The 13361-nt window shown below is 40.2% G+C and overlaps 1 pseudogene; it reads right to left on the bottom strand.

Moving 5' to 3' along the window:
* The window catches only part of LOC120941314, a 258756-nt pseudogene that overhangs the window by 141569 nt on the left and 103826 nt on the right, over positions 1-13361 (bottom strand).

Here is a 13361-nt window from a genome sequence, read left to right as displayed (position 1 = left end):
ACTAGGGACATTCGCTCTCATTTTGTCATATTTACCACTATCACTGAAAGTGAAATAAAATCCCAAATTTTGGATTGCCACCAGAACAGGAGTAGATGAGAAATCTTCCAATGGGGGTACTAGTTCTGATGAAAATCAGGAATTTTATCAACTTGGGTGGGGTTCCTTTCACTTTCCGCTGTGGGTATGGGAGGGAAAGTGAAAGGAAATCTCCCAAATGGGGCACAGATGGCAAAAATAAAACTGAAAGTGTTCATAACTCTCCCTTTCACTATCCAAAAGGGAAAAAAAGGTGTTGCCTTCCGTTCTACTTTAAATACACCTCATTTACATTATGTAATTAATTAATGGCATTTCATAAATTGACAGCAAAAATGCTACATTCTTTCCTGGGGCTTATCATGTCAACTTATGAATGGGTCAGCTCTACCCCTCTGACCCCACAGGACAACCCTCTGCTCAAAAAAAGGAGGGATTCCCCATACCCCAGCATTCCTTTTTTATCCTCGCTCTCCAGCTCTCCTGCTACTGAAAGAATTAGTTAAGGAAGAATAATAAAAATCCCTAACTCTACTGCCTGGTTTAGCCTCTCCAGGTGGAGGGCTCCTGGTCAGGGGTAAATTCCCTGCTAATCCATGAGGCCCGGGCAGATGTATGCGACCTAAATGGTGAAAATGGCGGTCAGTGGTAAGCGGCATTTTATTTGTCTGTAATGCATGCTGCATCTTACTTCATTCAGTGATGTTTCTCTAGATTGAACAAATCCCCATATGGCAGCTGGGATGCTTTTGAGTTCCACAGCAGATTGGGGTGGAATAAAGGCACCTGTCTGGATGCATTTTGGCTATTTGAAGTGTAACTCTACTTTTTTTAATAAAACTAAACAAAAGACTGGCAGAAAACTTGTTCATCCTACCAGTAGGTCCTAAAAAGGATCAAATGGCCCCACCTAGAATCCTTTCCTCTTTGATAGTTCAAACCATCAGACAAGCATAGGTAGCTTTGGGTCTTTCCCTCCAGAGGGGGTTCATGTGCATTCAACAAGGCCAATCGGCTTTGTGGGCAAGTCATGCCAGGGTTCCAGGGAAAGTGGTGTGTAAGGCTGCCAGCTGAAAGTCTCCTAACACTTTCATCTGACATTACCATTGGATGGCCCTTTCTGGGCTTTGGGAACTTTGGTGCTTGCTTCTGCGCTTCCATATGATTTTTATACAATCAGTTTGCATTCAGGCCCCATAGTGTCTTGTTTTTCTATATTTTTTTTGGTCCCGCCCTTTTTTTATGCTAGCTATAACCCATTCGTAGGTTGACACGATTAGACTCAGGAATAGAGAAAATTGTTACCATACTTACCATAATTTTTCTCAGTCTGCTCCCCCAGTATATCTGCTCCCCCAGTGATCAGACTGCAACAATGTAGCTTTCTAGAACTGTAAGTTACCAGGTGAGAGGGGGCTGATATGCATCAGCATTTGTCAACAAGGCTAAAAATGCAGAGTCACCAGTATTCAGTCCAGAACATACATAATGACTCTGGATGATGCCTGAACAAAGGCATCCATGTGGGGGAAAAAATCAGATGAAGGCATTGTCATGGAAAAGACAGTGAGCTCTGTGAGAGGTTATAAATACCTGTAGATGTTACAGTTAGACATTAGTAAACATGCAAGCATTTAACATTACCTGCTGAGCTTCCCGCCGGTGGAGTAATAGATGAAACAGACAACTCTTGGGTAAGGGTCAGATTTCCACCAGAAAACTGTGCCAACCCAACCCCTGCGATGTACACTGTGATCGGGAAGGTTCCCGCACTTGCCTTCTGTACCAGACAACTGATCTCATTGGCTTAAGATAAAAATAATAAAAAAACTCAGTATTATACACAAAATCAGAAAGCAGAAGACCTTTCTAATATTTTTGAAATTCACAAGGCATTTCATTGCCTATCTAAAGACAATATTGACAACTTGGGGACTTGGTCTTCACTTTCTCTCATGGGTTATAGTTCTTTATAACAACCCTAGAACATTTGTTCAATACACAGGCTTTCAGTCACCTTTTTTTCCTATTGGCAGAGGCTCAAGGCAGGTGTGTCCATTCTCGTCTCTACTGTTTCCCCTTGCAATGGAACCCCTAGCTGTATCTAATAAAGTCAATCTGGACATTTGGGGAATAGAGGTTGCATGGTATCAACAGAAAGTCATTCTATTTGCAGACAACGTCTTATTATTCCTCTTCGATTCAATGATTTCCCTCTCTAATTTGACCCATATACTCACAGAATGTTCTGCTCTCTCTGGATTATGTGTAAACAAGTCCCAAGTCCAAGAATATCCTTTGCACCTGGCCAGCTTTGTTACCTCCAGTTTACTATCCCCTACCAATGGTACAGTATAAATTGCCTTATCTGGGAATATATATCACACCATCCTATGATACTTTATATGCAGTGAACTTTGGGTCCTTTATGCGTTGAACCATGACAATTCTCGAATCATTGAAAAGTACCAGAATTCATGGTTGGCAATGAAGATTTACTTGTTGTCCAAGCTACTCTACCCTTTTAGATCCCTCCCTGTCTCCGCCCCTCCGCACATTTTAAGAACTATCCAGAGATGTAGAAAATATATTTGGCAGGAGTCTAGGGCTAGTGTCTCTTAGAAATGTTGTTGCATCCACGCCTTCAAGGGGATTTAGTGGTGTCACAGATGTTCAGCTATTATTACACGACACAAATAACCTCCTAGCAGCAAAACCATGCAGTAACCAACACTCTCTTGTGAGTAAGCATAGAAGCAAAAAAAAAAGGTAACACACATACAGTACAAGCGTACCTACTAGCTTCTATAGCTGTGGACACTATATTGCCATTAGCTACCTTGCTTCATAGCCCTACTTCAGTTACAAGGAGCCCAGGATGGTGGACAGACAGGGCTTTCACTGAGTATACGACCAGCCCAGAAGGATATGTTAAGCTTTAACACATTGCAGGCTTCCTATAAAGGCCTCCTCCACAGAGTTATTTTGTTACCTACCGATATGTAATTAAGTTAAACCTGTGCTGAAACATACAGATTCACCACTCACTGCTTTTAAACACACCTGTTGCCATGACCCCATTGTCCAAAGTTATGTTGTCACTATCTATAAATAACTTTTGGGTTGCAATCCCGTAGAATGTAAATTACTCAAAGTAAAAATGATTTGGGTTCCTCTTAGGAACCACATAATTGGTCCAGATCTGGTATACTATCGTGCATGGTTCAATAAAGGGCTCTTTCTGAAAACAAATAATAAACTCCTTCTGTGCTGCTATGTGGGACCCTCCACAATACCTAATTTTGTGCAGGGTGCATCCAACCATTGTTTGAGGGATTGTGGCTTAACTGGCACTTTAATTCACGTGCATGGTTATGTCCAAAAAAAAAAAAAATTTGGACAAGAGGCCATTAATTAATCTACAGCAGTGGCAGCCACTCCATAAGTGGCGTGGGGACACCCCCCCCCATCCATGCATCCCGCCCCCTGATCTACATACAGGGCGCCGGATGCATGGATTCTAATGGCTGGGATGTATTTTTTTTGAAGAGCCAGAGGCTCTAAAAGACTTCAAAACAGGGTAGGCTCAGGGCACATCGCCATAATCCCACCCAATTGTGTGACAATAGCGAATGAATATTCGCTATTCTGCCTTATTCTCCTCGCGGCCAATCAGATAACCCCTATTGGCAAGGGAGTCTTAGGACTTCCTGGCCAATCGTGTCTTAGGACACACTTCTGCTTTCTATTTGGCCAGAAGCAGAATGCCTGTGTGCCCGCCGGAGAAACACAAAAAATGTCAAATATTAGTGAAATGCCTTCTTGTTTTTTAACACGTATGGTTATTGGTTGTGTTGGTTTCCTGCCATTGCTTACATTATTCATTAAATGACTTACCGGTAATACTAAGAATGGGGCAGGTAATGTTGCCAATAGTAACAGAAGTGGTATCATTGCCAATACTGTTTGAGAATCCAGTTCCATTTATTATAAGGACTTCAACATCTCCATTCCACTCTATAATAAAGTATTCAAAAATGAATTTGTCTGCAAAATTAGCAATTCTTTTGACATATATAATATTGTAATGTATACAATTCTGGGTCATCATGTAATATAAAATATTAAACACTAAATTTAGCTTGTTTGGATTATGGACATTATTATTGTGGTCGCTAAGACCAATGATGGGGTTTTTATTGAAGTCATGAACACCAATGCTGGGGGTTGTTTTTGCGACCACTGATGCCAATGTTGGGGGTTATTGTTGCATCCACTGACAACAAGGCTGGGAGGTTTTATTGCAGCCTATTACAACAATGATGTGTGCATTGCAGTAACAACTTTTTTGGGCATTAAAGCAAAACTCTCTCAATCAACACTTACAATTTTAACCCTTATGCTGCTAGCATTAGAAAATAGATAGGAAAGCATATCATATTTACTTGTTTTAAACTATTTTTTTAAATTTCGTCAGTTACTTCCTGTTTTACAGGCCTAGTCAACTGATGTCATACATCCCAGGAGTCTTCAGGAGGGGAGGAGCGATTTTCTCAGCTAAGCACACCCTCCTGTCTGTGTGCCTGAGCTAAGGGCAGATGGATTCCAATAAGAACATGCTACATGCCCTTACGCAAGATGGGCACAACCAGAAATACTAGGTTGAATTTTTTTCAAAGTGATTTCTCAGTAATAAAGCATGGAAACAAATTAAATTGGATGGATTAAATTAAATTGCGTTTTTGGTTTGTGGTGCTCAGTTGCAGTGTAGTGTCTGCTCTAAAGAGGAGATCCAGTCTCCCCCAAAAACTTAAAGGTCAGCAGCTACAAATACTGTAACTGCTGACTTTTAATATAAGAACACTTACCTGTCCAGGGATCCAGCAATGTCCTCACCGGAACCAAATCTTTAATTGGCTTTGTGTGCAGTCAATTGCATCTTAGGATGCAAACAAGTGGAACTTCCCCTTTTGGGTGACGTTCCGCTTTAAGGTGTGTTAAAGCCCATTCATTATGGATAACTAACTTGAAGCAATGCACCTCAATGCACTAATGATGACTCCAATTTCTCTTCAGTGTGCATGGCAGTACTTAATTTGTTGGGCATTAAAGTGTGTTAAATCCAATTCATGCTGGATGACTAACTCGAAGCACTTAATCTCAATGCACAAAAATGTGTTGCAATTGTACAGCCCTCATGAAGTGTCGGAGCACCATTTGAGACTCTTTTATATTTAAAAAATGTTCTATTATTTTATTACGTTGACCACGTTGACTAGTGACTGCAAGTAACATCCGTATGGGGTGCTTCTGTGTAACCACAGAGGGGCATCAACTGTATATGGTCAAAAATCTAATCCCAATAGTATCTAGTGCAAAGGTAGCCCATGTGAATAATGAATGGCAAATGTGAAACACAATAGGCTCAGTTCAGAAAGCTAACACCAGGATAAGAATCCTTATTTTAAAAAAAGGCACATAGTTGAAAATAGAGTGCCTTAGGCTGGAGTTAAAGCCCAACTCTGGGCACAAGAAAAAAAATAGTTTTGCAGTGGGGCCTCCACCTACTTCAGGGGTTAAATGCTTGGGTAGAGGAATGAAGGGTAATACTTACTTTATACCTTGCCCCAAATAGGTCCTTCCATTAGTGAAACTGGTCCAGCCCACTGACTCTCTAAGGCACTCCCAGCCACCCTTCTAAATCCACCACAAACAATCCAGGGTTAATAGTACTGCATTGCATGTGATGAAACTGAGGAACTGCCCACAGCCTGGGGAGCCAGAGGGAGGAGAGGACAGCACTGGAGGTAGCTGGAGTGGCGGTATAGCAATGCAGACTTTTTAGCTCCCCCTAAACCAGTGGTTCTCAACCCTTCTAGTGTTGTGACCCCTTGATAACATTTCGCAAGTTGTGGGCACCCCTAACAGTAAAATTATCATTGTAGCGTGGGTTGTCAGCACCGAAGGCAGCACCCCTAACCCAAGGACATTTAGCGTGTTTGAGTCCCTTCCAATCGTACGGTATTAAAACTCATTATGGTATATTTTAGGATGTACCACTCTTTTATCTCTCTTTATACTAAATTCTTGTTTTTTCCCCCCATCCCTCTCTCTAGCTATCTTTCTTATTATTTCTCTCCCTATTTCTTTGTTCCTCCTCCTCCTCTTTTCTTCTCCCTTCTATATATTCTCTTTTTATTCCTTCTCTTACTCCTTGGTATGGGGGGGGGGGGGGTTCGGGTGGGAGCAATGGGATGAGTGGCAGTGCTGGGTGGAGTTCTGATCAGCCAACTTAGGTGCTCTTTAACAAGGTCATCTGCTGATCTGAGAACTGTAGTGGGGACTTTTAATGGCAAGTATAATCACAGGTAGTGTTACTCACTTTGTCTCTGGCTTCACTGTGTCTCCAACTTTGTGGTGTCTCGTAGCAGTGACACCTATGCCAAAATCAGGAGATAGGGTCTCCTCCAGCCCATCCCACTTCACATTCCTCACCAGTCAGCTGACCTCTACTCTCTGCCCCCCAGCCATGCCGTGAACTGAATAGGCAGCTACGAAGAGGCTGAGTGGGCGACCACAGGCTCCAGGATCAGCCCAGCTGGCCTGCCACAGGCTCCAGGAACAGCCCTGTTGGGCGGCCATGAAAAGACTGGGAGAGCAGCACGGTCTTCAGGAACAGCCCAGGATTCGTGACCCCTGGCAAATCGTCACTCGACCACCGAGGGGGTCTTCCATCCCAGAATAGGGCTTTGTGAATTGACACTAATGTGGATTACAATTGAAAAGTAGAGTACAAGCTGATATGCAAGCAGCAGGTGCCTGAGAAACCACTATAAAGGTAAATAGTACAGAGGATATGTGAATACTCTACCTGTACTAATAGAGATAATCTTGGGAGTTTCCCTCAGATTCCAGGTGTAACCACAGTCTCCAGTACATTGGGATGGAATTCCATTGATGTAGACTTCAACCTGTTGAATGATGAGATGTAATCTATTATAAGTGGAGAGAGGTCACCATAGAATGTCCATGCATGTTATGACCTTGCCTTCCATTTTAGTCCTCAAATTGTCAGATTTGAATGTCAATTGTCTGATCTTTTGCAAAGTTGGCCATACCTGTGTAGCGCTACTCCCATAGTAAACACCGGATAGAATGGGTTCTTTCCCTTGACCTTCTCAAGAACCTAAGCCCCTCTGACTCACTATGTTGAGTGTACAAACATATAATAAAACAGGAATTCGCTGAAAGTAATACTTAGTACCCAATAGTAGTGTCATATCAAAGAAAAGGCACCAAACCACATAATAAAGGCAAACATAATATATTGTCACATAATGACAAGCATAAAAAGGATTAACAATGGCGATAACACAATTTAGCATACAACGTGATTAACAATAAGGACTAGTCATATTATGACATTTTGGGGTTCATTTACTAAGAATAAAAAGAAGGAATAGCTGTTAGACTCCAAATTGCACCTAATTGAAACAACTAAGACTTCAATACGGGGAAGCACCATCAAATAGGTGAACTCCTATTAGTAAATGTCAAGTCAGGATAGTCACTTTTCCATAATAGATTTGCCTGTAAAAAGAAACAATTGGCAAGATATCATTGAGAGCCATGGACTCCATATCCAATTATATTTGGGAATAGAACCTGCCCTAAGAGCTATACTCATAGTTATAAGTTTGATTCACAAGAGCAACTAGCTCAGACACATTAAGTGATTGAACAGACTTCCAGAGTCTTGTGATGAGCGTCTTGGTGGATATGAGAATGATTACTGTAATATCAAAAAGTTGAATGGGGAAGTGTTCGATGTTTAGGGGGAGGATGGCTAGTGCTGAATCTGACTTGGTGATGACCTCTGTGAATTTGGATATAAGCTGGAAGACTTTATTCCAGTAGCTAGTTAGTCTCCTAAAGTCCCAAAGTACGTGTGGGACCGTACCAGTGGTTCCGCAGCCTCTAGCAAAGAGAGGAGTTCTCAGGATAGACCTTTGCTAGACAGTATGGGGTTAGATACCAATGGTATAGAACTTTTGGGGACAGTTTCCATTAAACAAACCATTGTAAGTAGACATGTGCACTGTCGAAAAATGTGTTCATTTTCGTTACATTCATTTTTTTTCCCGGAAATTCAGAAATTCAGTAAATTTGGAAATGCCTAAATTCGGAATTCAGAATTTCAGAAATTCAAAAATTCGGAAATTCAAAAATCTTTTTTTTTCATATTTTTGAATTTTCGAATTTCCGATTTTCATATTTCGGAATTTCGCAATTTTTGAATTTCCGAATGTATTTCGGAATTTTGAATTTCGAGTTTTGGAATTTGGAATTTTCAAATTTCAGAATTTCAAATTTAAAAATTTCCGGATTTTCAAGATTTGGAATTTCGAATTTTCTAATTATTGATTTTTTAATCTCCGATTTTCGAATTTCTGAATTTTCAACATTTTGAATTACCTACTTGATTTTTTAATCTCCGATTTTCGAATTTCTGAATTTTCAACATTTTTGAATTACCTACTTTTGAATTTTCGAGTTTCCAAATTTCCGAAATTTAAATATTCCGACATTCCAATTTTCGAAATTTTGAATTTCCGAAATGTATAATTTTCGAAATTTTTAATTTTCAAAATTTTGAATTTACGAATTTCAAAAATCCAAATTTCAGAAAATTCTGAAATAAAAATTTCGAAAATTCAGAAATTAAAATTTCGAAAATTCAGAAATTCGAAAATTCTGAAATTGAAAAATTCTGACATTTCGGATATAACTAATTCAGGACTAAACGAATTGCAATTGTAAGTCAGTAACCTTGAAAAGATCAGCTGCAATATGGGAGACTAGTCCTTTGTCATCTGCCTGCCTTATTTTTTGGCACAACATTCCATAGTTTAGTTACTCTTTAAAGTCACAGAAGTAGCAAGAAGTGGCCTGAAATGAAGGCATTGCAGCCTGTTGAAAGGAATTAGTCATGCAGAGAGCTTAAAATAGTTAGGTAAAATTATTTTTTTATAAGATCACTTTAAAGTGTAGAATAATAACAAACATTGTTATACCTGAGGATTTTTATGTGGCGTCCTCACAAGGTCTCCAAGCATACGTTGACGGAACAGGCCTCCATCAACCGCTTTTGTGGAATACATTTTAGCGTTTACTCCAGTGACAGCTGAGTCGTTTATCTAGCCAGGACACAGAAGTCACATTAACATATATATATACACAACTTTAAACAAATGTTATGCTTGCATTCTTTCTGGGGACTTCTAATCATTTTACATTTTAGATAATGTTAGGGTTATGCAAACTCTAAATCAATCTTTTGGTATGTCTAAATATATTCAATTTTCTTAAGCAATTTTTTTTTACGGAAATCTGTACCAGTAAAAGTACTTCCCGCTGCAAGCTGACAACACTAAGTCACTGCCTCATAATTAGCAGTAGCAATGTCAGCCTGCAAGCACCTTCAAGTTATTATTGGTCTGCCCATCTGATAAACCTAATCTGCAGTCCAATGGCCAACTGATGGAGCGCATAAAGCAGCTTGACAACACTGCTTCCAGTAGCATTGTTGTCAGCCACTAACAGGAAGTGCTGTTACTGACAGGATCTCCTGGTATTAAACTTAGTTTCAGATTTATTTTTCATAAAGCTTAAGTTTTGGTAAAAAAAAAAAATTTAAAAATCAATACTAGGGACTCTACTTACTATTTATGCAAAAGGTCCTTGTTGTCAGATGTCTAATTGACATCGGAAGTCCTCTGCTACCCCCCATAATCCACAGACATAATCTTTCTGTGCTGCTTAGGGTTTCTGCAGGGTTAAGAGGGCTTGAACTGTCATAGACACCCATCACAAGTGTTGACTGTACCTGCCCCTTCTGCCCCCTCGTCCATTTATAGAAGCTGTACTATAGCTGACATGAATGAAAGGGGCTCTATTAAGGTAGGAGGGGTGAAATAACGAAAGATCCACCTCCTCCATTCAAAGACAATTATTCATTCATGAAAGCTATAGTACAGCTTGTATGCAGTGCCAGAAGATTGCTGTTGTGGGATATCGGAGGGGGGCAGAGAACTTTGGAATTTAACTATGACAGTTGACACCAGTTCAAGAGACACTTCAGTTTAAATGTAAGTACCGACCCTTGTGCTGATTTAAAATAAAATACATTTTACCTAAACTTAGGCTTTAAGAAAAGAAACGACACATAGATTTTGGATTTACATACAAGTTTTTCTGTGGCCTGCCCCAGCAATGACCTAATATATAAACTGTCAGAAACATATATATTAATGTGCTGTTGAAAAGGGCTAACATACATGCTCACCACCCCACAATTATGCTCTAGACCAGTGATGGCGAACCTTGGCACTCCAGATGTTTTGGAACTACATTTCCCATGATGCTCATGCACTCTGCAGTATAGTAAAGCATCATAGTAAATGTAGTTCCAAAACATCTGGGGTGCCAAGGTTCACTATCACTGCTCTAGACTTTAACAGATTTTTTTTTTGAATAACTGATACAGCTGTCAGGGTCATATTTTGTGTGTGGTTGTGTCCCTGAAGGAACCGTTAAGGACCTCCTATTTCTTTAATATCCATTTTAACTTCTCCAGTAAGGCTGGGTTCACACTACGGTTTTCCCGTCCGTCAGCCGCATACGATTTATATGTAAAACCGTACGCGGCTGAAACGGACGGGAACGTATGGAACCGCACATATGTACGTTTTCCATTGACATTAATGTTAAAGGAAAACGTATGCGGTTGCCATACTGTTTTAAAAACGACCGCAAAACCGTGGTTGAACACGGTTTTGCGTACGTTTAAAAAACGTTTTGCCAGCAAATCGTACACACCCGGATGCTTCTGAGTGCATACGATTTGCAATGCATTCTCTATCTATACGTTTTCCCGTCCGTGCCCGTACGTTTTCAATACTGAAATCGTATGCGGCTGACGGACGGGAAAACCGTAGTGTGAACCCAGCCTAACAAAGAATAATACATATTTTTATAACAATTGCATACAGGCGCCCAAACTTTATTTACAAACATTTAATCCAAATATATTTGTCAAATTTCATTGCTAACTGGAAAAATAATCACATAGCTCTTGCCCCCCTTAGTAATCACATTGGCTGTCATATCTATAGATTTTCCCTTGATTGCTCTCAATACAGATGCACATAGCAGGTTCACTCTACTGTTGCTATATTTGTTTATTTTTTCGCTATATATTTAAGTCATATTGGAAGTTGAGCTGGGATCTCGGGGAGGGAAAGATTTTTTTCTCTGGAGTCCCCAAATTAAATCGGGACTTCAGTAATTATATCAACTTTCCATCCATTAAATCTTCTGCCCTTGTTGTTTTAAAGGGGTTGTAAAGGTATTTTTTTTCTCCCTAAATAGCTTACTTTACCTTAGTGCAGTCCTCCTTCACTTACCTCAGCCTTCGATTTTGTTTTTAAATGTCCTTATTTCTTCTGAGAAATCCTCACTTCCTGTTCTTCTGTCTGTAACTCCACACAGTAATGCAAGGCTTTCTCCCTGGTGTGGAGTGTCGTGCTCGCCCCCTCCCTTGGACTACAGAAGAGTCAGGATGCCCACTAACACACAGCTCCTTTCTCTATCTGCAACATAGAGAGCGTCCTGACTCTCCAGTAGTCCAAGAGAGCTTTGCTGAGAGAGGAGCTGGATGCTCCAGTGTGGATACTTCATTGCTGAAGATCACAAGAGATGTAACAAGGGTGAATTAATGCATTGTAAAGCCCTGTACACACGATCGGAATCTCCGATGGAAAAAGAGACGGAATTTTTCCATTCGGAAATTCCGACCGTGTGTATGCCCCATCGGAGTAATTCCATTGGAGTTTAGATAGAGAACATGTTCTCTTTTACTCTGGTGGAATTACGTCGGAATTCTCATGTGATTTAGGTGGGACAAAGGTCCGATCGTGTGTACGGGGCTTTATTCACCATACACTAAAATGGCCATACACTGATCAGAATTCAACTGGTTCAGCAGGGACGGGGCAAATTTTAACTGTGTGTGTAGCCATCCCTGTTAAACAGAAGTCACCTCCTGTTGAATGGTCAAGTTGAACATTTTTTATCAATCGGCAGCTATAGAAAATGGCCAGCTTAAAAAATCAACTCTATTTAAAATTGCCCAAACTGGGGTATCTGTTTTGACGTTTTCAGAGAACATTCCAACTGAAACTGATAAATCAGTTTTGTAAAAACACAGGTTTATTATATTTCTTAGGGACTCCAATGGTGAAATATCTTCACAATTCCCAGCTCCATCCAGCAGTGGTGGCCACTGCAAAGTCAAGTGATGGGCTGCATTTCCAGTAAATTCTCCAAGATGTAAAATAAAAAAATGGATTTCCAGGCAGTGATACCTCAATTGTGGCCTCATTCAAGGCGGAAGAGAAACAAGCTACAGCTGAAGAAAATATCCCACTGGAAAGATAGAAAGAAGCTGGCTGGTACTAACACAAAAATAAAATAAAAACTTTACTATCTGCCCTTAGTGCCTACATGATAAAAAATAGAAAGAAAAAAGGAAGACAAGGAAAAAGCGCCTGCTGCAATTCAATTTTGAAATATTCATCTCATCGCTTTAAAGCCTAAAGCTCAAAAAAAATATCTAAAATGCATCAATGAATCAATAACTATATGATAACTATATGATCAATCCATCAAACAGGTGAAACTTCCAAGTGTTAGGTGCAAACAGTGTACTGTCACTTTAAATGCAAAAATCCTTCCCTTTCTTTATTTTTTTGGTGTAATACCTGTCTATGTCTCCCTTTGTGAGTGTAATCCCGATTAAAATCTATGTAATCTGTGATAATGGGCCATTGAGTTGTTTATGTGTCTTTTGAGTTATACCAGCATTGTGAGTTTGTTGATGTTCCACTTGAGTTTTTGAGAACTTGCTGGAGCCATTATATCAGACTATCTAGCGGCTACTAGAAATGGACCCTTGATGTGAAAGTGCCTCTAGGTTGTTGCCGTTTGGATCTCTTCATGATAAATTGATCTCTTATAACTGGGAGGTCTGATCATTCTGGTAAAAAGTGCCTCTACAGGTGGTGGGACAGGGCTTTTTTTCAGGGGGAACGTGGGGGAACGCAGTTCCGGCACCTCCTGCACTGAATGTATGTAATGGTAAATGGGTGCTGGGGTGTGCTGGAGGGTCTATTGTCACTGGTGTGGATCTTTTTTTGGGGATCTTTTTTTTTTTTTTGCGTGAGGATCTATTGTTGCTGGTAGAAGAGCTATTTTTGCTGGGA

This window comes from Rana temporaria, chromosome 5 (assembly GCF_905171775.1).
Source record: "Rana temporaria chromosome 5, aRanTem1.1, whole genome shotgun sequence".
Classification (NCBI taxonomy): Eukaryota; Metazoa; Chordata; class Amphibia; order Anura; family Ranidae; genus Rana; species Rana temporaria.
Note: the sequence above shows the minus strand (reverse complement) of the source record. Positions and strands in the feature narration are given on the sequence as shown.